General features: G+C 39.3%; 1 long non-coding RNA gene across 1 annotated transcript; it reads right to left on the bottom strand.

Moving 5' to 3' along the window:
* Positions 1-6,682: 6,682 nt before the first annotated feature.
* LOC109322575 lies at positions 6,683-21,231 on the bottom strand. The gene is made up of 3 exons (XR_002104411.1): positions 21,218-21,231; positions 11,694-11,695; positions 6,683-6,784 (listed from the first exon to the last, which is right to left on the bottom strand). It is a non-coding gene; the product is annotated as an uncharacterized LOC109322575 (long non-coding RNA).
* Between the last annotated feature and the right edge of the window lie 6,519 nt (positions 21,232-27,750).

Genomic DNA, 27,750 nt, shown 5'->3' with positions numbered 1-27,750 from the left:
AGTATAAGACTTTTTGAGCATTATGAATAGAAAGACATCTGTGCACCTCCAAGGTAGGTCCTGTTCCTATAATAGACGAATATATGCACCAAGAGTGGGTAATAGAATCACTTCTATGCCATAGGTTATTCAGAGTTCGTGTCAAGCTATGGTTTGGTCACCCACTAGATGAAACAGAATTGTGCCCTTCCTCTCCAAACAATAAGTAGTTTAGTAAAAAATATGTAGAAAACTTGGTGTCCTCTGAAGCGGAGTTGCATTCATTCAGTTTTAAATGCTATCTTGAAGTATGATTAAACAACAACTGGAGGAATGTGAAGTGCAGGAAAATGTTCTCAAATTTGGTTCTTGGCTGTAGCCAGCTCTAGGGGGAGCTAAGCAGGGATCTGGCATCTGGCTAGATGAAAATACCGTTGGCTATAAAGACAATGTGATCTCTTCTCATTTATTCAAATACCCCAGAGGCTCCCATAAGTATACATATTGCATACACAGTGTGCATACATGATATATACCTGTGAGTGTCTGGGTAAACAGAACCGACAAGTGGTAGAACTGAGCTATAAAACAAAGCTTGGGTGGTGATATCAATTTTCTTTTTGTTATGGGGCTCTTTTCCCATCGTTTTGGCTTGCTTTTTTGGTTTCCCTTGCTTGATACATCCTGATGTAGCAACTGAATCTATGTACACACCTCACAAGTAACCCTCAAAGTCCTTAGAGAATGAAAAAGCAGTCTTTGAATTGGCACAATCAATGGAGAAAAACAAAATTTCTGATTTTTTTTTTATTTAAATGTCTTTTGTATCTGTGTATGACTATGTTTGTATGACTGACTACATTGTAATGAACAGAATTGATCATCTGTGATTGCTAAAGATCACATGACACTTTTTTAAATGGCACAGGTTTTATTTCTTATACAGGATGTCCATGGGCACAGGCAGCCTCTGTGTGGCATGCGTTCAGACTGAGAGAGGGGACAGGTAGCTTAGGAGCAGATATGTCAGGAAGCAGAAAGGGCAGCAAGTTGGGTAAGGAAGGGGATTGGAAGGCACAGGGCCAAATAGTTGGTTCCCACTGTCCTAATTCAATAGAAATATGGGTGATTACTTAGTAAGTGATCCTGTGACACACTTAGCACTTCTTGAGAGCACTGAGCATTGAGCCAAATAGATATTGAGGGTGGAGCTAAGCTTGTGAATACTAAACAGTAGTTTAAGGGAATGGAGAACAGCATCCATATTCAACTGAAAGTTTGTGATGAATTTTAATAGGGAAAGATGTAATTATCCAAATTTGACTTGGGCTCAGATACAGGGTACAACAATCTCATACTTAGAAGAAGTCCCTTTAAGGTGTTCATAAAGTTCATGGCCAAGACCAAAATGTTATGCTTTATCAAAATTAACACATATACATTAAATGTTAACCTGAATAATATTTTTTTTAGTTTTCTTTATTTTGCATTTTCAGTTTTTGCACAACGTCCTAAAATGTTCAGATGTGGAGAGGATGCAGTATAAGAAGATGGCTCATTTGAAAAATAATAATACTCATAACACTCATCATCCTTAAAAATTTTAAATTATATGGAAAGTTTTACATATATCACTTTTTTAGTGCGGCTATCTTTGGAGCAGAAGGAATGAGCCAGAAAAAATTGTATGGAACAATAGGGAGGCAGAGGAACATTTTGGCCAAAACTCTGGGGTAATTTTCCTCCCTGGAAGAAAGGTGCACAGATGTTTTTACACTTGTTTGAAGGACTATAACCTGCTAATTGGATTTCTCTACATTGAATGGCTGAAGGGCTTCATTGGCCCAGCTGAGAGTTTGAACCGGTGCTCCCAGAGAAAGTAAATAGTTCACACTTGATGTACATACCAGCAAGCTATCCCTTATGGCTTTTACCAGCCCATAAGCAAGTAAGATTCCTAAATGCCATCTTAACATTCCCAGTGAATCATGTACTTGCAATATTAATTGTGTTAAACTAGAAAATTTAAAATTATTATGTGAGCAAAATCCCTTTTGCCTACTCTGCATAACCCCCTTATAAAAAGTATATTTGTCTGTTAGGATTTTGTAATAAATTAGGACAAATTCTAATAAGATTTAATGAAAGAAGCTGCGAACTACTTACAATAACCTTGTTTAGGAACAGGCTTACAAAGATACACATTCCCTGGAGAGGCTGCACTGAAGTTAATAGCCATTCATTGCAGATTTTAAATAGAGATGTTTTTACCCTATGTTTTTTTTCTCATATTTTATTTTATACTTTTTCCCATCATTTCATCATCCACGCAGTGATCATCTCTGATATATGATAGGAGTTTTCACTTGAAGGACTATGCACCTTTAAAATGTCTTCCCTTTATTCTTCCTAGTTCTTACATATGTAATTTCCCCTTTAATTTGACATCATTTAACGGCACATTACACGTCAATGATGTGATCTGTGAATATTTACAATGTTCGTGTCATTTTTATTTTCTAATCCAATTTAAGTAGCTCTGCTTTTTATGACATCATGAATTCTTCAGTCTTTTTAGTCTTTTTGGGACTAATTATTCCATTAGTTCCTTTGAACTAGCTCAGTGTTGTCAGTCATTTTCTTCCCTTTTGATCATAAGACCTTTGCTGCCCTCCTTTGCATGTGCAATCAGAGCCTCAGGAATATGTGACCACTGTTAATAACTAAATGTTTCAATCTTCTCCTCCCCTTCCCAAAAGGTATTTTTCAATTGAAACAAAATAATAAATAGACCTTTTGAATTTACCAAATAGGATAACTTTTTTCCCTTTGAAGTTTCAGACCCTTACAGTAAGTAAATGGTGTTTTGAAACTGTCTTCAAATTGCACAGTACACTATATGTTTGCTTGTTTGTTCATTTGTTTGTTCTTATGAAAGAGGCATAGTAAAAAATAAACATATAAAACAAAAAATTCTGAGTGAAAACATTGAAAGAAAAAAAATGAGACTTTATTACACTTGGTACCATATGGTCCATTTCATATATCACGACTCATGGTTCATGCTTATTTTTTAAATCTGCATTTGATATATTGATGAAATGATCCTAGCTTAACTTGTTAAACAATTCTGGGTTTTCCTAATACTTTCCAAATCTATTTAACTGTTAGTGTCTAAAGAAGAAATAAATGTAAATACACAATTTGACTGTGTTCTAGCTAAAATTTCTGGCGTGCCTAATGGATGAATGTCTCCAGCTACCTTGTTTACTAGAGATGTTTAACGTTTCCTCTGTAATGATAAAGAGCTCTGTTGTCTGTTGCTGCCCTCTGTAGTGATATGGTAGAGACCACAAGATTTCTCATGTACAATAATATTCAAACTGTTTATTAGCTAATGCAAATACTTCATAAAATAGCAATACCATTCCCAACCAAATTTCTTAATTTGTTTTTCTTGTTTGCGTTGTTTTTTTTAGGAATATATGGTTTATATAGATTATATGAGATTTATGCAGGTCTATATGAAATGTGTTCCAAATAATTATATTCTCTTTAATTAATATTTAGACCCACTAGTATTAATAATATTTTAGCACACTGAGTTGGAATAATTGAAGTATCACAAAAAAGACAATAAAAAGTCAGAGAATTTTTAAAAAGGATTTAGAAAAAGAGAGGACTGGCTTTCTAATTTCAGGATAGATGCATTTCTAGGAGAAATCCAGTCATCTAAAATCACATAAATAATATATCATGATATGTTTCCAATTATTATCTGTTGTCTTATAAACTTTGGCTAGATTAAAGCAACTTTAAGGTACATTAGATTGCTAAAAGTTCAGTATAATTTGGAGACAAAAAGCGATTTTTAAAATTTGTCTTTTGTATACTACTATGGACTAATATGGAAATTCCTCTTGAGAACAATATTTATTGACAATTATCAATATTTTACCGTAGCCCTATATATAATATAAAATGCTATTGCTGAGAAAATAATTTTACCAGGAAGAGCCATGTTACTGTAATTACCCTAACTGCCCATATTGCCCTCATTATTCTTTTTTCTCTTGGTAGAAGATTAAAATACTTAACCTTTTAATAGAGAGCAGTTTATAAGACTTTTATTAAAATCAGACAATGTATGGTAAACAGAAATTATTCTCACATTTTAGTTAATGGAAGAAGAATAATCTTTGCTTTACCAGTTATTATACAAAGAATACTCTTGGTTTTAAGAAGACTCTTGGAATATTGATGGGTAGAGACTATATCTCAATTTTGGCAAATCATTAGAAATACAAAGGCAGCCATTTACATTTGTCTGTCATCTTGCAGTTGTCGTATACTTTTGATTTTTTTTTTTAACTTACAGTGGGTATAATATTCTGTTTGGAATGGAGATATCTCATTTTGAGTTCTGTCATCACTAGTGTTCAGCGATATATATAGTGTTTGCATATGGGGATTAGAATGACCCTTTTTTGTATGTTTGCATCTGCACTAGCCATATGCAATTTCAAGGCTTTCGAAGTATAAATGATGTGCATGCATTTATAGAGAGGCTATCACAGCTGAGGAAAGGCTACCGAAAGTATGTTCAAAGTAGGAGCAACTCACTGTTGGGGTTTGTGATGGATCATGTTGATATGAATCAACCCCACAAAAATTAGTGAGTCTGATCTTTAAAAATATTGTCCTCAGTACAATTAGGGTGATGTAATAAACTCCAGAGCAGTTCACGCCAGAGTTAACTGCTCCTAGCCACAGTGTCTATACGTGTACCCAGGACAGCAGCCAACAGAGCTGGGGCAGAGCAGCTCTGATGGCAGGGGGAACAGGAGATCAACCCTAGGCTATGGGTGGCAGCATGAGATCGCAAAGGGGCTGGCAGGAGTGGGGGGGTCTGGCCCCTGGCTTGCTTGGCTGACCAGGTGCAATTAGCACCCGACTGTCACTGGCCACACAAGCTTTTGATCACAGTTAATTACTCTGCCATAAGATAGTACTGTCCCCAACAGTACTATCTTAATTTACTGTGCCCTAGTACTGGCACGTGTGTGGATGGTGACGCTTTACCATGGAGCTAATTGGTCTACTCCACAGTAAAGTGCATGTGGAGATGAACCCAGTGAAGTCTCAAAAATCCATCCTCCTCCAAAGGCTTCTCTCACTATGTGTATTGCAAACGTTAATATTAATTTTCTTTGTAAAACTTTGGCATTTCACTACAATGTTGATTTCTTTACTCGGGTGAGCCAGACATTTGGGTGGTGAGAAGAGAAAAGGCCTCATGTAATTAGTGTTCAGTTGTACTTTGCAAGAGTTTCTCAGAACAGTGTTACTGTGACTTCCTTTTGTAACCCTGTGTGGAAAGCACAGATACTAGCTAAGAATTACTCATGTGAGTAAAGATTTGCAAAGCTGGGACCAACACTCTTGGAACAGAAATAAAGTACTTTAAATGTTTATCCATTAAAACTCACTTAGTACCACCCTCAGACACTGCCTTATACAGGCTGCCTCCTTAACCAGAAGCATGGCAACTGTCTTGACCACAGAAAGTTAGCCTGTATGTGCAGCTCTGCATAAATACAGCTACACAGCTTCCAATACAGGAGCGAAGCTGCAGGGAACAGCGGGGCATATTTTAAAGAGCCTCTGCCTGGAATAGAAAGTTTGCTGTTTAGATAGCAAACTTAAGATTCCCCTGCTATTCCAAGGACATAACAGAGTCTGTGTAGGCCTTATCAGAGTTTCAAACACTTTGCTAGCCATTGTGGCAGTTGAAGTATTCTATCATTGCCCCATGACACTTTAAAATGCTTGGAGACCATAAAAATACTTTTCTTTCATCAATTCTGCTACTAAGGAGGAACAACTTTGTTACCCGAGCCATAATTTCAAGATGTTTATTGCTGTTGATGGTACGTAAGACAGAAATAACTCTAGTTTAACTCTTGGATCCTAGGTTGCCTTTGCATGCAAATATGGGAAAAACATATATTTGGAAAACCAAGAACATTTAGTCTGCAGACATTTTGATGAGATGAAAGTGGACCCCTGCTTAATTCATAGATGTGTAGGCACAGCCCCACCATGCTGTGATGAGTGATGACAGATAATGGTTAGGGTAGATTCATGTACTAAATAAGTGAAGAATTACTTCAGAAAAGTAATCTTGTAAAGGAGAAAATCTTGTAAACTTCGGATGAAATAATCTTGTTCTATTGGGGTTAGCTCACTTCTTACACAGTGTCAACTAGCATATCACTATCTTTTCCATAAAGTGTGTTTAAAAATCTCTATAGCCATCATAGAAAAAGGGGTTTTTTATTGTTACTTTTTAATTGTGAAAAGTGCTGAACACTTGATATGTGTTGATTTGTTGAAAAAATTCAAACAAATCTCTAAACCCAAATATTTGGCATTGTGATGCTTGCCAAAAACTAAATTTTGACTACACATTTCATTACATTAATTATGTTTTAACCAGCCTGCCCTCTATGAAGTTGAAAATGAAAGGATTGCGCACGCAGGTTTCTAGATTTAAATACTATTGTAACTGACTGAAGACTCCTGGGCTAGGGTCAGACATTACACACAAACTGGTTTAATTGATCAGAAACTAATTTAAACCTGTAACAGAACAGATGTTCAGCACACATAAGCCAGTTTGAAAATGGCTGAAACGAGTTTGAAATAAACCTGGTTGAATCTAGTATCTGGCTTAACTGATTTGGCTCAAACTGGTTTATGCAATATCTGACCCAGACGCCTTGCTGGTTTCAGATAAATCAGTCTCCCGCTTCCCGGCATGCTCTCCGGCTGGGTGGAGCTCTCCCTTCTGCTCCCTGGTTACAGCACCACAGTCTCTGCAGGTGTCTGCCTGGCTTCTGCTGCCCCCCTCTCCTCCCTACTCTCTGCTAAGCAGGCACTCCCATCCTTCACAGACAACTCAGCATTAATTACAGACCACATGCTAGCTACAGTCCATGCTGTGGGAGAGGACAGAGGCAGACAGTATTTTTGGAGCTAATTAACCAGTAACTTAATGTCCTTCTTTAGAAACCCTGTTTAAGAGCTGTTTGCTCCCCCTCTTCACTCTCTGCTAAGCAGGAATTCTCCCTCCCCTCTGCCTTGCTGAGGAGGTGTGAGCTAGCAGACCACATGCTGGGTCCCTGCTGAATCAACAGGTAGAATCAACAGTCTTAATGGGGCAATAAATAGTGAGATAAGGGTGATAAACATGGTTATAAGCCCCCCGCCCCCCAACCCTGGCTTGCTTGCCGGTCAGTTTGCTGCAGACAATATAAAGAAGCAGGGAGGGAGAATAAACAGCTCCACATCATCAACAGAGGCATGCATTGCACACCCCACCTTTTGACTCAGTGCTGGCTGGGGGCTGGCAACACCCCCACCCCTTGAGCAGCAAATAGGGAAAAGCCTGGGACTGCAGGCAGGCTAGGGGTTTACACCCCTCCCTAATCAGAGCCCTGCTGGAGCCTGGCCATGCCCCCCTCAGCGCAGCTCTGCAAGGGCAGGGTGACTGCTCTAGCACCCCCCAGCTTCCAGCCTGAGCCACTGCAGGCACCTGCCTGAATTTCCTTAGTCCAGAGGGATTGTCTATATGGTTGGCAACTGGTTCAGCCTAGTCAGGTTAGACTAACTTGCAATAATTGAATCAATTCAGGCTCAGGTTTTTTGAATGTCTCTCCCTAGCCCTGTTGACTAGAGTGGACTGTATTTATCTCTTTAAAACTAGATATAATTCTATGATGCAATGTACTGTAAGTCTAGCTCAAACTTTCATTGATAGATATCGATATCTATCAATGAATATTTGAGCTAGACTTAGATTTGTTTTATATATATATATATATATATATATATAAAACAAATCTATTTAGAGATTTAAGGATATTTGGAACCACTAATACATTTTTAACACAATAAATAAATATAATTAATTTAAAATGCATGAATATTTAGGCTAGATTTGTAGACCATGTTATACATTGAATTGTATTTATCTGAATACCTGTTCAGAATATCTAGGAATACAATCATCATTTTTAAAAATTGTATACATTTTGATATTTAACATGACAACTGTTGGCAATATATATACTATGTATATTTCATTGGAAGTATGCTATATATTCAGTAGAGTGTGAAAAGTAAACTATTTTCTGTTTGTGTTTTGCTAGAAAATCAATTCCACAGGTAGTTAGGCACCATTGAAATGATCTTTTTAATCAACTACTCTTTGTTTGAAATAGAGTGCATCTTATTTCCAGACTTATTCCATTCAGTTCATGGAGCATGGTCACTGAGACCATGGCCAATGGTAGTCTTTGTTTGGGGGAGTTTAGCGACTGTTCCACCTTGCTTGGAAGGTGGAACATGGAAGGACATAGGCGGAGTCAGGTTTCCACCACCCTCTACCAGCCTACCATAGTGGCTTCAGAGGGAGTACGCTGTACCATCCAAAACAATAGTGATAATATGTGTGCTCCATCTGTGTAGTGGGAAGCTGAAGGAGGTGCTGTGCGCATCTTGATGTATAGTTGCTCCCAGAGCTCTGGGCCTCCTGAATACCTTTCCGGGCTGTCTGAGCCTATTGAAAACCCTTCTGTTCCCACAGTGGAATTTACATTGTAATGACAGTCTGATAATATCCTGACAGCTGAAATACTATGAATGGGGCTACAATGAAGTACAGGGCACCTAGGCAGTATTTTAAAATGGGTACTTCAGAGACCATTATGTTCTTAAGTGAATGAATTATTTGTGACAAAGAGAACTTACTATTTTTTCCCAATTAAGTAAATCGCTTTCCTCTTTCCCTCTGGCACCTCCCCCCCAGCCCATATGAAGGGTCCACAGTAATAAATTAATATTGAAAGTTTTAGGTGTGTTTTGTTGCTGCTTTCTTCAACTATCAAATATACCAGATCAACAGATTCAACATTTCCAGCTTCAGGAAATGCTTGAATCTCAGAAAAGCATATAATTAAGTGTACCTGTGGTATAGGACTATGTCTAATCAGTTGTCTGTGTAGGTGGGTAGTGTCAAGTGCCATTCATCTGCTTCCCCTGAGATCTGTGGAAACAAGGAGGAGGGATAGTGCTAAGACAAAGATATATAACCATGTTGACCACTAAAGTACATGGTTAACAATTTAATTATCTGAGTTCAGCTATCAGTCAGAAACAAACCTGTACAATTTAGACATACCTTATAATTTACTATAGAAATGGCATAATGATAAGGACAATGTTGCTAGAATTAGACTCTGCATTAAGTGTATTTAATTTAATTTTTCTAATTATATTTCTAATAGCTTAAATATGTGCACTGATAAAATGGTTAGCCACCTGCATTTAAATGCCACCTGATGCGTTTATTTTGGAACAGTAACAGATTGATATAATTTGAGCTCAAGTTCCTCTGAAAATTCCTTTATTAATGGGTATTAAATTATTCTTTGTAGTTTCACTGCATATGAAGTTATAGAGCTACTATCATTGTGGGAATCACTTTTAAATGTTTTAAATCTGAAACCATTCATCATGTTTTCTGAACTCTGTTTAAAGGGTCTATTTAATTAAAAAAATAAAGTTGCACTGGCATTTCACAGTTCTTCAGTGGACCTTTTATGCTGTAATGGTGCATTTAAAAAAATCAATTCTGTTTAAATGTTTGCATAGTACTATGGGTAGAAGATTGGGTCAGTCTGAACTGTATGTCTAGTGTATGGAGAAAAAATAATTCATGCTTTTATTATTGTGTAGTTTATATAATATTTCATATGTATGTACTTAATATTGTTTTATAATATACTTTTAAGAGTACTGTAAACAATGCATCTATCTATATGTTGCAATTGCTACAATACCTGCTTGGTTTCAAATATTGAGAGCTTTCTAAGAATTCCTCTTTTCAACTGAAATTTTACATATTTCCTAAAATCATTTTATTACTCTCTGTCACATTCTTAAAAAAGGCTTGGGAAAAACATGAAAAAAACCCTTTTATTTGTATACAGGCAAATAAAAATTGATCACATTTTTACAAATTGATACTTTCTGGGTGGCTACATATGTGAGGAGATATCTTTAGGCCAGTCTGTATTGAGTAATGGATGAAAAATAAAACAATGTTTTTTCTTTAAAACAAAGTATAAAAAAATAAAATAAAGCTGACTTAATTCCATGAACTATATGCTAGGGGTATTTTTTACAGGGCTATTGAAAAATATCAATCCATAAAATCAATGTTAGAAATTTACATTTCCAAAGCTGCATGTGTTTTCTGACTATGCAGTGATGAAATTACAGTGAATTCAATAGACAAAAAAATGATTAGCTTGTTGTTATTTTTTAAAAGAAATTACTCACAAAAGTTGACATAAATGTCATGTATAAATTTCATTTCTAAACCTTCAAAATTCATGGAAAAAGTTTTCTCAGTAAGCTTAGCTTTTCTAGCCAAGGTGTACGGATGAGATTTTGTCACTGCAGATTATTTTTTGGTTTGTTAGTTTTGCTGTTAAATACACATTGTACCTTAATATAGCAGGTAGAATTTTCAGAAGGTATTTGTTGTCAGCCTTAGACCACTGGTGGTAAAAGGAAGGATAAAGGTCTTGTTGACTTTTCTAGGAGCAGAGTTAGACCAGTGCTGAGTATTTTTGGAAATTCCAGAATTTAAAATTTATAAATGCAGAATTGTTTCCTGGTAGACAACAGTATTTGCAGTGGTAAAAACATGACTTATAAATACAGGGAACAAAAACAAACAAACAAAAAGATTATCACCAAAACTTTGGTAACCGTAAAACTGTAATTAATAGTTTTAAAGAAAAAAGCAAGGTTTTTTAGGTGCCATCACTGTAGCATTCTCTGTGCGTTGTTTCAGGATCTGTACTTTATGAACTTTGAAGTTGACAAATAACTTTATAGTTGCTCTTTGCATACAAATTACTATATTTACTCAAATACAAATGAGGTCCCCCCGCTCCCCCAGTCATCAGGGAAGAGATAAAAAGACCTCATCTTAGATTCAAGCATCAGCCTGGGGCAGGTAGTGGCTCAGCTCCAGCTGGAGTGGCTCGTGCAATGGAGGAGGGGGCTTGCAGCAGGGACAGTGTAGTGGGAGATTTGTGGTAGTGGGGTGGCACACAAAAGAAAGTGGAAAAGACGACTCCATCTGCCCCCTGGTAATTCTTCTCCTCCCCTCCCCCCAACCCTTCTGCTTACCCTCTACTCTGCTGCCACTGTTTTGGGTGAGGGCTTGGACTGAGGCCACTGGTGCTGATTGCCCTAGAGCTTGGAAAAGCCACTGCAGAAGGTAAGCATTGGAGGGGAAGGGGTGCACGTGGTGGAGTGAAACAGGATGGGGGAGGGCAGGCACTGGCGGGGGACAGGCACTGGCGGACAAGTTTAGGTGCAGGTACAGGCATAGGCATGGGAGCAGGGACTGGAGGGCAGGTGGTGATGAGGGAACAGGCTGCAGGGGGCAGGCATAGGAAAAGGGGCAGGAGGACAAGGGGTGGGGGACAGGAGCAGGACTCAAGGGGGTACATGATGGGAGGGTGGCAGGGAACCACCCTGGCAGCAAAGGAGAGACAGACAGGCAAGGACAGCAAGGGCAAGAGGAGGGGATCTGGTCTCCCACCACTGTAGGCAGGGGTCTGGCCCCACACCACTATTTCCCCCACCACAGCAGTGAGGGGGATTCATTTAAGAGAACCTTCCAGTAATTAGACTCTATACTTGGAAAATTATAACAAATTTACAACTTTCCACACATAGAATTTAATTATTGGAGATTGTCTTAAATTTAAGGTTGCCTTGGATTTGGGTAAATGCTATCTTAATTTACTGTGCCCTAGTACTGACACATGGATGGTGATGCTTTACCATGGAGCTAATTGGTCTACTCCACAATCAAGTGCATGTGGAGATGAACCCAGTGAAGTCTCAAAATCCATCCTCCTCCAAAGGTTTCTCTCACTATGTGTATTGCGGTGTGTGGGATCTAGTTTCTAGTTTCTAGTGGTGGTTTTAGGTGTATAAATAATTTCATTAAGAGTGATTTTGCAATAGAAAGCTATGGAGCTAGAGAGCAGCAAGATAAAGAAGTATGAAATGACAGTGATGATATGAATCTGGAGTTTTTGAGGGACTGTGTAATGAATGAAATCTACAAAAGCAGTTAGGGCATCAAGGAGAAAATAAGTGAGGAAAAAACTTTGGGGTTCATCTTTTAATGAAGATCTCAGGAACCATGTCCTTATTTCTATTATTCCTTCCATCCAGGTCCAATCAAGTTTAATTAAAATGGTTATTAAATATGTTTATTAGTTTCCTTGATGCCATCTTACTTCATAGGATTTATAAACTAACCCTATTATTGCAACAGTTTCAACTATGCATAGCCTTCTTTGTATACTGTCTCTAACAATCTCATGGTATTAATCAGGATTTGATATCAGACCTGCCCTTATGCATACTCATAAAACTTTTAAATAGATTTTATCTGTTCTGGAGTGGGAAAGTCAAAAATTGAACTTAGTTTAGGATCTGTTGTTGGGGAAAAAACTGAGTTTGCAGAACATTATCTAAAATGCTTTAAGCGAAGAGAATACAGAATGTTTAAAATCTCTGGGGTCTGATGTTCCATAAACTTCTAAAGGGAATAGGATTTTTCCATCAACTTCAGTGAGCAGTGGAAAGCTTCTTAAAAGAGGATGCAACAGAAAAACAGAACTAAGAAAATGGAATGAGGCCTTGTGCTGTATGTTTGTACAGTGCCAGCCATTATGACATTCTGATCCTGCCTAGATTCTCTAGCTATTAACATAATTCAGTGAATTAATAATAATGTTTGTCTGCATATTCTTCACAGAAAAAAAATATGCCTTTCAGTCATCAGAATCCGTCATGGTGCTAATCTTTACTATTTGTCTTGCAGGAATCTTTTGATTTCCTTAGTTAAATGATACATTTTCTTGTAGTTCATTTCACAGGTGACAAACACTGAATAATAATTAATATGCACAAGAAGGAAGCAACATCTTTTTAAGCATTTAGCCAAACTTATCTGTTAGTAGAGTTTTCCAATATTATTCATTGAGGATATAATATTTTTCATATGATACCAAAATTGGACATTACTATGCTTTCATTGCTTCTTTTGGAGTATTCAAACCTGAACAAGTCAGTGGATCAGAAAGGTATCAGACCATTCAGTAAATAATGCCTTGAGTGATGTCAAAGTAAGATTGTAGTATTATTTCTCAGTGACTTACATAATGAAAAATACTGGTCCCAATAAACTGGAGGAGTTACATGTTAACTGTAAATTTACAAAATGTATTTGGAATGATTATAACATTTCTAAATCTGTCTGAGGGGTTTTTACATCAGAGTGGTTGTACATATATCCATTTTTGTCAGTTGCATCTAGAAGTCTCATCCATGGGGAGTAACTTTTCAGTTTTTAAGAAGGCTTTACTTTTTACATGTAAAAGCTTTGCACATTTTCCTTCAAATGTGGACAAGTAATTTCTACAAGAGACACTTGAACCATTGCTGAAAATGCTTTTTATCAAAATAGAAAGCAGTTTAAATACTAGTACCTTGTCTAGTGTACTCTAGCACTTAAACTACATTCACATGTTGGAGGACCCTTTGTTGCCAGTTATTTACTGCAGTGACTCAAATTCTCAATGCAGAGTAACTCTTCATACTAATGTTATTGGAACAAGGAATCTCCCTATCCTAATTACTGATAGTCGGTTACCGTGCTTTATATTTAAAGAAAAGTGTGACTAAGATATGGGTGAAGTGTCTATGGTTGTGTTGTGTCCCCACTGGTCCACTTCACTTAAATCCTAAACTGTATGATGCTTATTCACCATACACATTCTTTGTAAAGATTGTCACTGCTTTTTTGTTAAATGGTCCTGTTCCTGTATTTCTGTGACAAACACTTTTATAATGCTTCATTATAATAGGCATCTCAAAGACAAGTGAGATGTGCAAGTACAAGAAAATGAAATCAGTATTTAATTACTAAATATTCTACCTCTAAAATAAAAAAGCTTAAATAATTCAGTTTGATTTGGTCTAATTAGCCTGATTTCCTAGTATTTAGCCCTAATTATGTGATACATAAGCCCTAATTATGTGGTACGTATACAGTGTGCTCTCTAAAGTTAAAGATCAGAACGGATACTGACTTAAATGATAAAATATGTTGAATTATTAATTATAATTAATCTTACAAAATAGGCATAATTAGCTTAAGTACTTTAGATATTATACTTAATAGCATTACACATTATATGCAAGGTTTGAACATTTTAAAAATACTGTATCAAGAGGAAGATATTGGTAAGTGCTGCGATTTTACAAAGCAGGGGCTCAACTGATGCTTCAGTGTTGTCAAAACATATCTGGCCTTCCTTGCTGAACAGGTTTGTTTGTTTTAACTCATTAAATACCCTGTGTCACCTGATGACTACACATTTTAAACTATTTTCTCTTTTATCAGTTTATCCCTTCACGATATTACAGTGTAAAAGTCATCAAGGCCACACAAATGCCCTTCTGTTAAGCACGTTGTATAGTATGTCTGAGGTGTTCAGCCAGTAACTTTTTTTTTTTTTTTTGGCTTTCATTAAGGTCATTTTAGATTTAATGGCATCTGGCTGATACAAGGAGTTGAGAGACTGCTGTGTATCTCCTTAAATCTTTCTCTGCTTAAATATCTGATTGTTCATTTGCTTTCTTGGTGTTTGTTCACCATACCTATCACTGGCAAAATAGGAGAAAGTGTAATTTTAAAAATATGTAATGTGAAGACTTGTACCTTTTTGTGTCTCCCAGCATTTGCTTCAGAGAGCAAAAATTTCTGAAACCTCACAAAATGGCTGCATTAGCACAGTACTAAAATGTATTTTCACCCAGGTTCTAGGAATGACTTGATAGTTATACATTTTACAATAGGGAACCATTACCCTGTTTGGCGGCAATGCTAGTCTGTGTGTAAAAGACGCTCAGACCTGGAATAGGTGCTAAAAATCTGGATTCAGATGTATTTACGGAAGTGCAAATAGGTTGTATGACAGACTATCTACTTTTGATCAAGACCCACAACTAAATATTTCACCTTTGTGTTACTGAAGGCTTTGGTCTTTTCAGTAGGCTGTCCATTATAATCAGTAGATATCTGAATAATGTACATGTCTGTATTGAATCACTGAAGAAATCTGGCCCTGCTGAAGACAATGAGAGTTATTCCATTGAGTTTGTCATATGACTATCTTAACTCTAAAAATGGATTTTAAAGAGATTAATTGCAAAAAAGGAGTTGGCAAAATTTGTCTGAAATTGTGAAAATATTATTTCAATGACATGCAACAGTGAAAGATTATATTTGGATGCAACGTCATTTGAAAAAGTGGTGTTCTATTTCTGGTGGAAACTGGGAGGAAATGGGTAAAATATGCTTTGCAAACCATTACTAAATCCAGTGCCATTGATTTACAAGACTTCTGTATTCTGGCAGTATGCCAAGGTATTAGTGTACATAAAATATAGTAACGAGTTTGCTTCCAAAACGGTCATATAATCAACATGATAAAGGGTCTCTTTCTTTCTTTTTTAAACATATAATCTGTTGTACTGATTAGACAGAGATACATTTCAAAACATTATGTGATTTGCTTCCTGGATTTCCATTGATTTTTGATCATAGCTGTCCAGCTGAAACCCATTGTAAATCTTTACCTAAGTGCCTTGTAGTGTTGTAGACCCTGAGGAATAATTTTTCAATAATCAGGTTCACGTTGACCTGTGTATGTACAAGTGCAAAACTGGTAATATGCATGTACAGAAGTAGATAACTATGTGTATGTGCAAATCTCTGCTTAGGCAAAGAAGCTACATACAGTTGTACAACCAAGACTACTGAAAATAAAGATCTACAGCTTGTAGTTGTATATGAGGGCTTTCAGTGGTGATTTTGGGTATGATTTTGTTTGGCAGTTTGTGAACACATGGGCTCAAGAGGCCTCTTCCAGTCCTGCATTCCTAAATTTACATGGGGTATGTTATGTGTAATTAGCTGGCCCAATTACTTTATCATTTCCCATATCGCAGCAAACCAAATCAAACCACAACTTTGAAAGTGACTTGAAAACAGAAAACCCCAGTAAGCATAATTTAATTGACACAACATATAATAAATCTCTTTATTTTAAACAAATTTTACTGATGAAAAAGTGTACATATATTCTATGAAATAAATGGAGGTGAGTTATTAAAATTAAAGAAACACTACCCCGTTTCTATCTTATATTATTTATTTGACAAATGTAAGAGACTGGGTTTTATTGTGATGTTTCTGTGTTAAGTTTGTTCACCTTGCTTTAATATTATATGATTCAGTTTATCTTTTTAAAATCATAGAAAATTAGGCTTGGAAGGGAACTCAGGAGGTCATCTAGTCAAACTCCCTGCTCAAAGCAGGACCATCCCCAACTTAGACCATCCCAGCCAGGGCTTTGTCTAGCCAGGTCTTAAAAACCTCCAAGGATGGAGAGTCCACAGTCTCTCTCCGTAACCTGGGCTGGCTTCAAGGAGTATTCTCAGACAATGCTCCACTGATCCTGAACAAGCATCCCTCTCCCCCCTCCCTCCCAGCACTCTGTAACAACAACATATTTAAGTTATACTTTTAATATTGAATATAAAACAAATGAATATAAAACTGTACAAAAATGGATTATCCTATTACACAAAAGAGGAAGAGTTTGGAATGATGTAACAGGTTAAATTTTCAAGAACAGGAATCCTGATCAAGTGTATCAAAGGCAGTTGACATGTCACAGAGGATGTGGAAGGAGTGTTGATCCTGAGAGTTGGCTAAGAGGAAACCATTCAGACGTTTTAGTGAGAGCTGTTTTAGCTGAGTTACTGTGAAATTGGTACTGAACTTAGTAAAGAGAATTAGGCTATATTGATTCTCAGCTACTGTATCAATTACTGTACTGATTTGGCAAATATTTCCCTATTTCCCTGTTTCTAGAAACACTGTAATTGTAATCCTGCAAGTTTCCTTGTATCAGTAGATTCCTATGACTGTGAAGATCTGCATTAATTTCAGCAGGCTCCATGCAGATGTTTCTGTGTGGAACAGCTTGCAGGTTTGAGACTAAAGTTTAAAAAGTTTAACATGGACCATTTAAAGTGATATGATTTATGGGGGTGATGGATTATTTCCCAGTGCTATAGGAACTGATACTTTCTTGGACTGCACCTTTGGATGTCATTTGCCATTATGGAAATGATGCTACTGTTTTCTCTTGTTTTGCACAGATGTAAACGTTTACAGAAGTTTGTGGTGCTGGAGAATTAGGTCCATAAAATTCTATACATGATTTGGTTACTACTGAGCTGTAACTGTGAGGGTACTGAGTAGCATGAGCTAACAGCAGTCTGAAATTAGAAAAAAAAACACTGTAGGACATAACAGATGTTTTATTTTTGTATGACTTAATCTTAAGAATTTCACAAAAAATTGATTCTTCTTTTCCTTGGTCTTTAGAAATCAATATGCATTATGTAGGAATATGAAACCTGATTTCAGTTTTTCCTTGTATAATTAACAATTGTTTTCCCCATCCTCTTTGTCATGCAGTACAAACATTTAATATTGAGCATCTCATTGTTATCAGGGTTATGGAAATACTATATTTCATAAACATTAAATATTATTTAGTCTAATGGATATTGACTTTCTAATTTCCCATTTCTCAAACCAAACTTGTAGTCCTTTTTCACTTTATTTTACTGTTGTTCTGCTATCTCTGCTCCATGCCATACTTGTTATCTCACCCTGTAGCAATTTGTATATTTGAATAATGGAACAGACACTTTAAATTATAGTGTCTTCAAATGTTACATAAAAACATAGGATTTGCCATCCTAAATCAGACCAATGGTCTGTCTAACCATGAATTCTGCCTCAAGCAGTAGCCAGTAACGGATGCAAGATGCCCCCCTTTCTCCTGTTTCCACCACCATAATGCACCTACCAGCTTTGCAATGCTATTATATAATGAAGGACGAGGAGGGAATTTACTTTCCAGATATCATGCTTCAGGGCATGAAATTATTATTGTATATATATTTTTTTTTATTTCCTATTTTCATATTGATATTTTGACACCAGATAGTCTTTTCTATCTAATTCCTTTATCTTTAGGGTATAGATGTGGTTTAATTCAACTCTAGTGGTCAACATATTACCAAGTGACCCTTACTCCATTATTATTTTTTATTCCAAGTGTACATCAAATTAAGAGGTTTGTGTGTGTGTGTGTGTGGGTGTGTGTGTGTGTGTGTGTGTTCAGGGTAGCACACAGAATATGTACAGACTTCGGCAGCATGTGTGTATGTATGACTTGTGGGGGGGGGTTAGCTGCAGAAAAAGCCTTTTTTCTTTAACAAGATCTTTGAAGATGAGATCTTTTAAATCAACCTTACTAATAATCTTGAGTTTATTAATGAATTTCAGAGGGCTTACAAGTTTAGCCTGACTATTCCTTCTTTTGCTTTCTACCTGGGTGTTCCCCCCCCCCACACACTACCAGCTCAGGCACATAAACATCCAAACCAGCCTAAGCACATGCATACCTATCACCAATTCAAGCACATACACACTAAAAATTAGACAAAAATCAATTGTTAATACCTACACACTCAATACACATACACAGATCACTAATTCATATATCATGCACATAATGAGATATATTCACACACACAAACACACTCACCAGTTCACACACATACAACCCACCTACACATAGGTAAGTTCCCAACTTGGATGGTATGATATGCCTGTGTGTGCTTGGGGTACCTGGGATACTTGGGGGAAGTTTAAGGTGAGAGAGAGTTGAAGTGTAGGGTATAAAAGTTGCCAGAACCAGGAATAGAACCAGTGAAAAGCTGACTGAGGAACTGAAGCTTGGGTTTACTTAAGATCAAGTGGCCCCAGGTTTACTTGAGGTCACTGGTCCATGGGAGATAAAAAAAAAGAAAGAAAAGAAAAGAAAAGAAAAAAGAAGCCTGGTGGCAAGGAGGAGACAGCCAGGAAAGAGAGACAGACAGAAACCTGCGAGCTTGGGGATGGAAACTGAGGCAGACAGCTAAGATATTGGTGGGAGGGTGCACATAAGTGGTGGCAAGGAGGAGACAGCCAGGAAAGAAACTGAGGCAGAAACCTGGTTGCTTAGGGGAAAAGGCAGCAGGGATAAGACAGTGGCAAAGAAACAGGGGGTTTGAAGGCAGGGAGGAGCTCAGGACAGGTGTTGGAGGTGGCGGTGAGCCAGAAGCAGGAGAGGGAGAAATGAGACAGAAGTTAGTGGGGCGAGGAGCAGACATTGGAGCAGGTCTGAACCTTAGTAAAGCAAAACCCAACTCAGGGGTCCAAATAACAGGTTTATTAAATGGACAACACACTACGCAGCCCCATGAAGTTATTGGTTCACAAACACACACACACACACACTCACAATGGCAGCAGGAGAAAGAGACTCAGTGGAAGGGTTGGAGTCCAAGTCCTTGGTTGAAGAGAGGGTAGGGGGTGATAGCTCCCTATCCAGGCTGGAAAGGAGACTTTGTCCAGCAGGTGTTGTCCAGAGGGGGGTCGCTGGCAGGGCCTCTGGGTGGATAGGTGGTGTGGCATGGTGCTGGTCTAGATGGAGAGGGCATCCCAATGAGTCAGTCTTCACTATCCCTTTTATGGGGCAGACTACCTCTGATCTCCTATGGGGAGGGCTTCTCCAGGCAAGGTCAGTCCTGTCCCAGAGGGCTCCAGGTGTTCTTACTGAGCATGTACAGCCTTGGCATAATGGTGGGTTGCTTCATCTTTTGTTTCTTAAATTCTGAGGGTGGTTCCAAGGGCTGGGTCGTTGGTCCAGGTATTGGTGTTGATGGTTTGGTTACTCAGAGGAAGCTATTTTTAGACCTACTGCCATTGTCTCTCAAGCACCCTCATTCATTCCCATTCATTCAGGAACCAAGTTACATAGGAGGGGTAGGTGTGAGTCATGGCTTACACAACCGGGTATGGGGATAAGATGGAGGCTTGACATTACAAGATGGAAACTTTACATGACTTATGCTAACTTACATATATAGGGCTAAAACAGTAATCACACAATATAAAAGCAGTAAAAAAAAATCAATACAAGACACAATAATTATCACTTATAAAACAGTGGATATCTATATCAAAATAGCAGGGCACATATTTGCAAAGAGGGAAGAGAAAAATAAAACTTAGTACCTAAAATAAAATGTTAAAGCTTATCCTACATCTTAGCTTACTTATACTTATCTACAGGGAATAGAGAGGGAGAGAAAAAATTACAAAATGGTTGGGGAAGGGGAGGGAATGAGTTTTAAAATAAATTAAAAAAAGAAAAACTGGGGGTTTGCTACACCTGCTGCAGGACTCCAGGCAGCAGGTAGGGAAGTAGTGGCAGATGGGTGGAAAGCTGAAGTTGAGTGGGAGCATGGGGTCCATACTGGGGCTGTGGCTGGAAGGAGCACAAAGCCTAGCTTGGCAGAAGTGTGGGGCCAGCCTGGCTCCATGCAGGGTACCCTACAACTCATGTCCAGCTCCTGGGACTTAGTTGGAGCTGTGTGCTGCTGCGGGGAGCTCTGCATGATGGAGCCAGTGGCCTGGCACCATGTGCAGATCTTGCTGCTACATGCAGATCCTGGGATTTGGCTGGAAGCAGTAGGGAGCCCCATGCAGTGGAGCTGGGCTGGCTCAGTCCTGTTCCCTACCTCCCTGGCTGAGTCCCAGGAGCTGCCTGTGGCAGCAGGGAGTGAGACCAGGGTGCCGGCTCTATTGTGCAGGATTCCCCGCAGCAGCACAAAAGTCTAGCTGTGTCCTGGGAGCTGCACATGAACTGCAGAGAGCCCCACACAGTAGTCCTGTTCCACCATGTGCAGCTTCCATGACTCAACCAAAGCCACATGCTGTCAGGGGACCCTGCTTGCATGGTCCATGAGCCCCCTGAGAGCCTGCTGCTGTTGCCACTGGCAGCAGGGCCTGTGGACCATGGGAGGGTGAGTGGGAGCCACACCATACCCACACAAACCCCACACTGATCCACACACAAATCCATACCCCCCCACATACCCCCCACCATCCCACAAAACTGACACACCTATCCGCATCGTTCCCCACACACCCACACCCCTCCACACATTGCACATCCACCCATACAGCCCCACACACACAATCTCTTATACACACTCCCCCATCCCATATGACTTTATTTTGAGCTATTATGAAATAGCCTCCATATATACTATATAAGCACACATAAGTCAAGACAAAAATATTTTTTGAAATAAAATACGTTTAACAGATGTTTGATTTTTAATATATTGTGTGTTTGTTTTCTGGTTTTACAATGGAAAATCCCTCTCCCAAAAGGAGTACTTCTGGGGGGACAAGGGAAGGGACTTCCAGTGGCAAATATCAGGGGTTTGGGGCAGGACTTTCAGCGCCAAGATGGAGGCCACCTGTAAAGGGTTGGGGTTATCTTTGTGGCCCTCAACAGTTCATCAAAACTTGTTTAGCAGCCCTCCAGCTAAATAATTGCCCACCCAGGATATATAGAAGTGTGTATGTGTGTGTGTGTGTCTCTCTCTCTCATATTTCTCTCTCTCACACACACACACACACACACACACACACACACACACACGCACACACACACATTATAATATTACAAGACCTTCTGCTATGTAAATTAGATATAGCATGCATTTATTCAAGTTGTTTATGAACTGGAGTTACCAAAATATGATTGCGTTTTCCCTGTTTGAGACATTTTCAGATAAAAATCTCTCCCAAAATTAGCTGTAGTAGCAGGATGATAAAGAATTGTCTAGGAGCTCCTTCATTTTGAGTTCATGGTGCAAGAACTGCTTGGAACGGCCCATAAATCTCCAATATTCACATCATTTTTGTTTTTCTTTTCCAAAAGGAGCTTGTCTTGAAGCAGATGGCCACCTGCAAAGAGAATCAGTAAAACGATGATCATGGGACTAAACTAAGACTATCTGTAAACATGATGATATGCTTAGGGTTTACTGGGACATTAATCCTCAAAGATATTAAAAATGTTACCTACTATATGTTTTCTGCCACGTTACAGAGGCGTAATTCACTAAACACTATTGTTCTGTACTCAAAGGGGCATTACAAAGTTTTCCATTCAAAAGTCCCTTCTGATGTGAGAATATTCTTTAAAAGCCCTCTGAAATAAATGCACTTTTAGTAACACTTTATTAGGTTATTTGGTCTACTATTATTAGAAAATATAAACATTCCTCTTATTATATCATTAGGATAAAAGACCTCTCTTTTGTGGAAAATATAGCAAAAGGCCTTGATTCTGATTTTATTACCTGCTCTGTGCAAATGGAACCCTGTTTTTGGATCGGAATCTATTGAAGTTAGTGGTACTCCATGTAAGTACTCAGATCTGCTGATGAAGATCATTTTACTGGAATTAGGGCCATAACTCTGAAGTGGTTTTTCATTTTAGTTGTTGCAGGGTGCTAAAGCAAGCCTGCTTCTTTAAGAGCAAAAGCAACTAGATAGATAGTTCTGCGAGCAAGGCAGAGCTCCACAGCTGCAGGGTACCTAGGCAGCAGGCTGATGAGCTAATGAGAGAACTAGCTGGCACCTGCATATGGTCAGCTGATCAGAAGGAGGCAGGACCCTGGGCACTTATAAGCCACAGGACTGGGAGGAGTGAGTTGTCTGGCACTCACAGGAACAACTCCTGTGCAAAAGAGCTATCTGGGAATGTTTCATTGCCTGACCTGATCTGCTGCCTGCAAGATGAATATGGCTCCAGGAGCTCAGAAGGTACTGGGGCCAGGAGGCACACAATACTAAGGGAGAAGTTTGCCTGCTTAGAGGGACAGAGTGTGGCCTCCATCATTATTGTTACATTATAGCCCAGGGGGCTTGTATTTATGTTGTTGTTTGCACAGGTGGACCAGGATGAGGCTAATAGGGGAAGAGGAGGACTCACTGGGGCACACTACTGTGTAGACCCCAGCGCTAGTGGGGCACAAGCTGAGGAGAGCTGCAGAGAGCCCAGCGCCAGACAGGTGCAGTTACAGGGGCCGGGTACCCAGTGACAACCAGAGGCCAAGTTAGGCCAAGACCCAGAAGAGGGACATTATTCATATACCACCTGTGAGGCATGGCATGTGGTAAAGGGGAGGTTTTGGACTTGCACACATCTAGCTAATAAGGCTTTGGGTGTCCTGTGAGGCACTGACTTTGACTGAGACCCTGCAATGGATCCAAGACCAGCAGAGTCTAGTGGGGTTCAGCAGGACCGTGACCACACAAACTCATGGGCAGCCTCCCAACTTATCATTTCAACCAACAACACATGGCAGGTGAGATGAGAAGTCACCCTCAGGGCAGAGCAAGGCACAGTCATGGAGCCTTAGGGGAATTATGGCCATCTCTGGGGACCCCACACCATGACATTAGTGCAACTATTTTATTGCATTTTCCAAAAGTGTAGCACACACCATACACACGCACATATGAAAAGCAAATATAGTATGAAAATGTACATTGGGTCAACCAATAGAATTTTTTTCAGATCATATAAATTCTTCCTTTCCCCTCTCAGTTGTAATATGTGCCTATTTTTCGCTCCAGGGCAAAATAAAAACTGTACAATGCATCAGCAAAACTGTAGGTCTGATCCTGTGAAATGCTGTATTTGGTCAGATACCTCCCTTCCATGGAGTACCCCTTAAATGAATGACTCTATTGACAAGACTCTGCTGACTTCAATGGCACTTCATGTGATGCAGAAATATGACAATATGAAATAACATCTTGGTATGGTTCTGTACTTTGGATATTCTATTTTTAATCAAAAATGAAATGCTGATATGAAGAATAATATGTCTTGAAATGTTCTGTTGAAGCTGCTGGTGGTCTATAGATCAGAGGAAGTAATGCAAACTTTATTTAATTGTGCAAGAGTGTGTGTTGCCCTGTGTATATTGTACTACAATATTTTGGAACCTTTAAGTCAGCCATAATATGAAAAGGGGACATACCCAGTACCATTTTGGGATGCTTATAAGGCCCTTGGCACACATACATTTAATGGAATGATGGGATCCAATCCCTGATCCCAACAATTATGCCTCCAGCTGTGTCACACATACATAGTAGGAGGCATCATTTTGGGATCAGATACCAGTCATTCCATTACTACATGCAAGATCATAATCCTAGGCCCTCCCTGCATCAGCAAGTTGGGTAAGGGACAATTCTCTGTTTAACTCCTCCCTCCCCCAAAAAATTATCTGATTAAAACCCTCAAAATCTGTATTTTTCTGTGATTAAAATGAAATGCCTTTCTCTCTCTCTGTCTCTCTCTCTCTCTCGCTGTATGTATATGTGTATATATAGCAGTTGAACACAATATTTTATTGATATATTTACAGTTTTAAAGCAATTTGGAAGCCTACCAGTGCCTCCAATCACTATAATAAAATAAATTCTAAATAACTATACAGTTTGGTGTCTGATTTTGAGTTTTTTATCATGGAAAATCATAGCTCCCCCTACACCCTTCAATCACTGGGATGCAGGTCTAGCTGCAGCTACCCCCCTCCCACTGCTTTGTGGCCTAAGTAGCTCTGATATGCCAGTGCCCCTCAGTCTTGACTCATGGATTCCCATCCCTGCTGATGCCCCTCACTCTCCATCCAAATCTCCCCCACCCCTGCTGGTGCCCTTCAGTCCCCATCCACTGTCCCCTGGGCCCTGCCAGAGCCCCTTACTCCCCACCCCCCTGAGTCCTGCCAGAGAGAGACCCTAGCTGCCTGGGCTATGGGGCCAGGGGTCTAGATTTACAGCCCCCTACCTTTCCCAGCAGCACCCAAGCCCTGTCTGCCACCCATGGGAGGCAGCCAACCTGAGCAGGGAGCAGGACAGATGTCGGCTGTCTGCTGCAGACTCGGGGGCACCCCATGCTGCTGCCCTCCCCCTGGGGAGGTCTGCAGCCCAGCAGGTGAGATGCAGCACTGCAGGCAGAGCAGGGTGGGGAGGCTCTTTGCCACCTCTGAGAGTTCTGTGCCACCATGGCAAGGTGTTCCCTGCCTTCCCAGCAGCAGCAGATGGCACAACATGTCACCACACCCATGCTGCCAGGCAAGAAGGGAGCACATCACCACGATGGCATGGGGCTCCCAGGAGTGGCAGTGAGCTTTCCCACCCTGTTCTGTCATGTCGCACCAGGTCCCACCCTTTGGGTTGCAGAGGCCCTGAGGGGAGGGCAGCAGGGTCGGGAGCCTGAGCTTGCAGCAGGTATCCACATCCATCTCCACCTGGCACACAAATCTTGGGGTCATGTGCCCCCCCCAGGAGTGCACATAGTGGCAGGAAGCACCCCCCCACAATCCCAAGCTATCTGCAGCTCTGTTCTGCTCCCTGCCTGGGCTCTGTAGCCATGCATTCCAGCCCTGGGCCCCAAACCCCATGGACTGCACCACCTGGGTAGTAGCCCCAGCCATGCAGCAACCCTAGCCCTGCCTAACTCCCTCCCTCACTATGGGAGCCTCAATCTCCCCCGCTCTCCCTTCCCCTCCCCCTCAACAGACTTACCCTCCTTACCAGCTGGGTCATGAAGCGCTACAGAGATTTGGGAGTGGGGTTAAAGGGGCTGGGGGCACAGGTGGTGTTTTCTTTGATCCTCCCAGTCTCAGGCTGAGCTTTAGTTAAAGCATGCCTGCTGCCATTTTGAAATGTGGGATACATAATACACAAGACAGTTCAGGTGTTTTAATTACAGTGGCCTCTGAGAGCTGCTCTAATTAAAATGCCCTCCCCCCCTACCACCTCAGACCATGTGTATTGGTGCCTTTATATTGAGTGTCCCTATAGTAACTGCCTACTTATGACATATTTATCATGGGATAAATGTAATGGTTAGAGGGGGCCTAAGTGACTGAACCAGAAAACTAAATATTCAGTAATAAGCCACCTTTTTCAGAGATGTAGAACACCTGAAACTCCTTCTGAAGTCACTGGGAAACATCTTACTGCATGTAGTTGCTTATAAAGCCTGTGGCTGTATTAGGAACAGGTTAATCTTAATGCTTCTTAATTTCTGCTTGAAAAACTGTCTAAAAAAGGAAATCAATTATTGCTAAAACTTTGCAAGTGAACTTAAAGTGCATTAAAGAAATTCACTCAAAATTACAGGATGCAAACATTTCATAGGAGGGTTATTCCACAAAACAGTTGCTAGCATAGAGTGCCAAATTTCAAAATAACTGAGATCCAAGCAAGAAAACATGGTAATTATTTGTAGAGAACCAGCAGTTTCATTCTATTTTAAGATTTTTTTTTTCAAAAAAAAAAAAGAAATCTGCCACCCATTGCTTTCAGCTTTTTGCATTTTATAGTTTGAAATTTGAAAAGCACAGATTTATTTTCCTGAATATTTTCCATTTCATTTTGGTTATTATGCTAGATAGGCTACATGATCTATTCTTTGTTCCCATATAATATGGCATCACATTACCATGTACCTTGTATTTATGTAGCATTGAATGTTTGCTTGTCTTATAAAATGATTGACAATAACAAAGATTTTTTCTGTGTACAGAAACTCCACAAAAATTATTTCAACTAATAAAGGATTTTTTAAAATCTTAGTTTATTTTTTTTATTCTGCATTACCACATTCAAAAAAAAAATCTGTCCCTCTGTCTAACTAATGTTAGTTTGATGATTATACTAATATTAACTGCTTTACTTGAGTAAGCAAAGAAGAAGTAAAATACCAGTCAGACCAGCTGCTAATTCACAGAGTGTTGTACTATGGTTATTAAAAATACCCAAAAGATGTACCTTTGTGGTTCAGTCTTTTGAATTAGAATCAGAATATTAATTTAGGCTTGAAGCATGATTAAACATTGGAAGGCCCCTTAAGAATTTTCACCAAATTTTCTTGGATTTCTCTTTATTGGGTCTTCCTGGACTCTGTTTAGCTCTGTAATTGCTTTGCTCCTTTGTTGATAGGTTAAAGCACAATGTGATTTTCTCCATGTCATAATGTTTAAGAGGACGGCTCAATGTTCCGCATGTATGATGTGCAGCTGAGGCACCGAGAGACATAATGGGGGGAGTGGATTTTTTTTTCAATGTGTGAGAAACTGTGCAGCAGGAAAGTGTATAATCTGTTGGCCTATTCATATGGGCCAGATCCCAGAAAACAGAATAGAGCTAGCATGGAAAGTAAGAAGAAACTGTGCTGCAACAGAAAGGCTGAGGGAATAAATCCTTACCCAGTGTTTAACAGGGCTTTTTTGACCTTCATAGCCAATCTGTAGTCAGCATTCTAAAACTCCAGCATTGAGTTTGATCCCTGTTGTTCTGTACTATGAGTAACCTTGTATTCTCAACACATATCCTCTCTTCTATTTAATGGGGTACTGGGAAGAGGCAGCAAGAACTTCTGGGTGTGGCAGGAAGCAACTTTCCATTTCTAAAATCCTCATTTTGCATTTGAGTAAATATGATATGTTTTTTCTTTTACTTCTAATATTCATGTCTTAGCACCATTTGACTTAGAAACATATTTTAGAAACAGTATTTATTTCCAT

This window comes from Crocodylus porosus, unplaced genomic scaffold, assembly GCF_001723895.1.
Source record: "Crocodylus porosus isolate Cpor-Errol unplaced genomic scaffold, CroPor_comp1, whole genome shotgun sequence".
Classification (NCBI taxonomy): Eukaryota; Metazoa; Chordata; order Crocodylia; family Crocodylidae; genus Crocodylus; species Crocodylus porosus.
Note: the sequence above shows the minus strand (reverse complement) of the source record. Positions and strands in the feature narration are given on the sequence as shown.